Source organism: Alexandromys fortis, unplaced genomic scaffold (genome assembly GCF_014885135.2).
Source record: "Alexandromys fortis isolate MF-2015 unplaced genomic scaffold, M_Fortis_MF-2015_v1.1 scaffold_157, whole genome shotgun sequence".
Lineage (NCBI taxonomy): Eukaryota > Metazoa > Chordata > Mammalia > Rodentia > Cricetidae > Alexandromys > Alexandromys fortis.
The window spans coordinates 3,849,408-3,853,792 of NW_026068041.1; positions in this window are offsets into that span (position 1 = coordinate 3,849,408).

Sequence of the window (4,385 nt, forward strand, 5' to 3'; positions counted from 1 at the left end):
GTGGATGCTCACCTTACTAGACCTGGATGGAGGTGGGTGGTCCATGGACTTCCCACAGGGCAGAGAACCCTGATTGCTTTTTGGGCTGACGAGGGAGGGGGACTTGATTGGGGGAGGGGGAGGGAAAGGGGAGGCGGCAGTGGGGAAGAGACAGAAATCTTTAATAAATAAATAAATAAATTAATTAAAAAAAAAGAAAAAAAAAGAAAAAAATAAATCACTGCTTGGCCAATTACTTAAGAATATTGTTATCTAACTCTTATATCTAGAATTAATCCATCTCTATTATTCGTATTTTACTATGAGGCTTGTGGCCTAACAGCAAGGTTTCATTGTGCCTGTCTCTGGCGGTGGCTCCATGGCTTCTCCCTGACTCTGCCTTCTTCCTCCCAGCATTCAGTTTAGTTTTCCCTGTGTAGCTCTACTCTTTTGCCCTATCATAGGCCCAGACAGTTCTTTATTAACCAATGGTATTCACAGTATACAGAGGGTAATCCTACATCATTGTACTATTCCTTGTAAGAAGTCCAAACTCACGATTGTGTTAGTGTGTAGACACGTAATAGCAACCCATTCTGCCCATCACACGTACAAACCAGAAGTTGAACCTTTAGGTGGTATTTTACCCAGACAGCCAGGAATCTGAGAAGATAGTGGATTATGGTCCGAAAGATCTGTCTCCCATGTCAGCTTTAGCCAGCAAATTTTAGAGGAAGGGGAACCAGAAGTAGTTAATTAATCATCCCAGAGTTTGGCCACCTCTGTGGTCAGGTGCTTAGTCTTATTTCTGAGATCTGTGTTGATGTTTTTCCTTATCATCTCCCCAGAGCAAAGGTTCACAAAGGTTCACAAAGGTTCACAAGGCCATTGACACTTGAATTCTTCTCACGCCAGTCATTTGGATGTCATCTAGATTAAAGGTTAAGGTAGAACAAACAAACCATTAACTGTGTGTCCACATAGATCTTGTCTTATAGAATAAAGTACAAACATGGTCTTATATAGTTTGCTGTGCCCTTATCATTGTGTTCCCATCAGAGCTGTTATCCTATTGAAATGAAAGTAGAAGCTGAGGATTGGAGAGATGGCTTGGTCGTTAAGTGTGCTTGCTGCTTTTCCAGAGTACCTGGTTTTGGTTCCCAGCACCTACTTTGGACAGCTTACAGATGTTTGTGACTCTAGCTACAGAGAATCTAGTGCCCGTTTTTGGCCTCCATGGGCACCTTCACACATATAGCCTGTACACACACACACACACGCATGTGCACACATACACATATACACATACATACACGTATATACACAATCTTTAAGAAGTAGAAGCTGAGTTTATTGTTATATTTGTGTGTACGTGTGTGTATGTGTGCACAGATGTGTCAGGGTACATGTGGATAGCTCTGTGGAGTTGGTCCTCTCCTGCCACCCTTACCTGGGTTCTGGGGATAGAACCTAGGTCAACAGGCTTGTGCAGCAAATCCCTTTACTTGTTACTTAGTAGGCTTCTGTGTTGTTCTGTCCAATAATGCTCATTATTGCCTTTTAAAATTTGTGTTCATTCCTTTTGTACATAAGCCCCCTAAGATGCAAAGTTTGCTAGAAGACTTTACCAAGCTGATGTTAGTGCTGCTAACCCTCCAGGCCCTGAGCTCTGAAGACAACTCCTGTAATACTAACTTGAGATCTCCAAAGATTTCCTCTCCCCTTTCCTCCTCTCCTCCTTTTCCTCTTCCTTCATCCTTCCCACTTCTTGACACTTATTTCTTTGAAGTTCTGGAGGTCAGAATCTGAAATCAAGGTACAGGCAGGACTGAGTCCTTCTAGAAATTTGGAAGAGACAATGGGCTCCATACCCCTCTCTCAGCCTCTAGCATCCCCAGGCATTCCCTAGCTTGGTCTGTATTCGGTCTCTGCATCTATTGTGGGTTGACTCTTTTTAAACAAATTGTATGAAAATGACTAAATAATAACAACAACATCTATGATGGGATTATCAGAATTTACCAAACACCATAACCAAAGGAACCTCACCAGAAGTGGAGGTACAAGACCGGAAATTTTAGCAAAGCTACATTTGATATAAAGACATTTCTTTAAAAAAATTTACTTTAAAAATGGGGCATGTACAATAGAAAGGTAGGAGACAGGATAAGAGGGGCTGGTAGAGAGAGAAACTAAATAGGATTAAAAGGACTATTAGGAAGGAGTGAGAAAAGAAGGAAGAGGACTCCAGGGGTCAGCTACACAGCAAACCATGGAGAAAGAAAGGTATACAGAAATAAAGATAAAAGCCAAGAGGCAAAAGGTGGGCTTTTATGGGATAATTTAAGTTAAGAAAAGCTGTCTAGAAACAAACCTAACTAAGGCCTGGCATTCATAAAAAAGAAAAAAAATGAGGCATGTAAAGATAATAATATTTCAGAAAGAGAAAAAAGAAGAATGAAAATCACTTATAAAAAGAAAACTATGCTTTATAAAATGGAATAAACAAATGAAAAAGTAAAATAAAAAATAAAAAAGTAAACTTTTCAGGATTTTCCCTCAACTCAAGATAAAATGTAGCCCACACTAAAATATATTTTAAAATATTTTTATTATTTTAATTATACATATGTGTGTGCTTGCCACCAAAACAGTAACATGTGGGAGGTTCTTACATATTACCAAGCTCTGTTGCTGCTCGACATGCAGCCTTGCTCCCTTCTGGATCACAGCTTCTGTGTGCCGTCTCTGAGAACACACCCCCAGAAGACTCCGCTGTATCTAAGCAGGCTCATGGGTTAGTTGCCCAGAAGGAAGGAGTGAGAGCAGCCGTGACTCCTGAGCCTTCGGCGTTCTGGTACCGTGTGTCACCTGCTGGTGAAGGACTGAACAAGCTCTCCGACCTCTCACGTGCTTTCCCCTGTACTGTGCAAATTCATGTAATCATCTCTCAGGGAATTTTAAGACATCTCGAGAGACTTGTTCGGAATGTCCTAAAATGCGATTTCATGTGTACATAAGAACGTGCAGTATGACATACTCAGTCTTACCCCTGCTGTGAGGAGGAATCCATCACGGTAATCAGAGGTCCAATCCGCTAAGCTTTCAAGGGGCTAAGCACCCTCCAGCCCCTTCTGTGGGGACACTCACCTGCCCAACTATGATACGAACACGTATCTTTTCCAGTGGTGTCTCACCTACGTGGTGATGGACTTTGCTTCAGGGACGTGACAGAAATCAAGAGCAGTTGGTGATTTTTAGTTCTGTGTTTGTCTTGGTATAAAGGACACTGACTGGGAGAAAAGCAGACCTCGACTTTCTGCAGTGATACAAGGAGAGGAGAGTAAAGGCGATCGCAGTCCCTGTAATATTCTGCAGATTTGTGTAGAAAATATTTAAATTTATGATACTTGAAAATGACAAATTTATAACATCAATTCAGCTACCTTATACAGCCTAATGTAAACAGCCTAAACCCACCTGTTTAGTTGGGACACCCACACTCACACAGACACAGAGAGAGAGAGAGAGAGAGAGAGAGAGAGAGAGATCTTCTTATGGAATAATAGGTTTTCCTATAAGAATCTTTATTTTTGTTTATTTTATATTTATTGTATTTTTATGGTTTGAATGTTTGACTGCATGCATGTGTGTGCCTGGTTCCCATGGAGGTCAGAGAAGGTATCAGATCCCTAAAAATGGAGTTATAGATGGTTGTGAGCCAACACGTGGGTGCTGAGAACCAAACCTGGGTCCTCTGAAAGAGCAATTGCTGAGTCATGTTTCCAGACCTGAGCCTATATATAGCTCTGGCCCCACCGAGTGCATTTATGCTCTGTGTAAAACAAGGAAAAGGCAGGGTTGGTCTCTGGAATGCAGCAGGTTGGAAAGATTTGAAGGCTATAACGCACACTCAAATGGCTGCCAGGGGAAAAGTGCACGCATTTAAAAGGCGCGTAGATTAAGGTTTGAGTTGGTGTTTTTGGAGAGAAAGGTGCTGGCGGGAGGCTTCCTGGAAGAGAAAAGCTCCTGGATAAAGGCAGCACCGTTCTCTCTCATCTTCTCTTCCACGTGAAAGACCCTCACCCACTGGGTGCAGGCCCAAGAGGGAGAAGCCCCGCGAATCAGTTAACTAGTCCAGCAGATGCAAGAAGCAAGAGGGTTTATTAACGATCACGTGACCGGGTGTCTCTAGTCTCCGAAGAGGTAGAACAACCCCGAATAGCAATTCCAGCAGGTTTTTATAGGCAAAACCCACAACATTAGCATAATGGGTATGAGGTACAGAATAATTGGATATAATACTTTACATTATATTTTAGCATATTGGGTCAGTTCTAGGCCATAGCTGTTTGTTCCTTCTATTTCCCAGAAACACCATAAAAATCCCAAACCTTGTCCTTGAA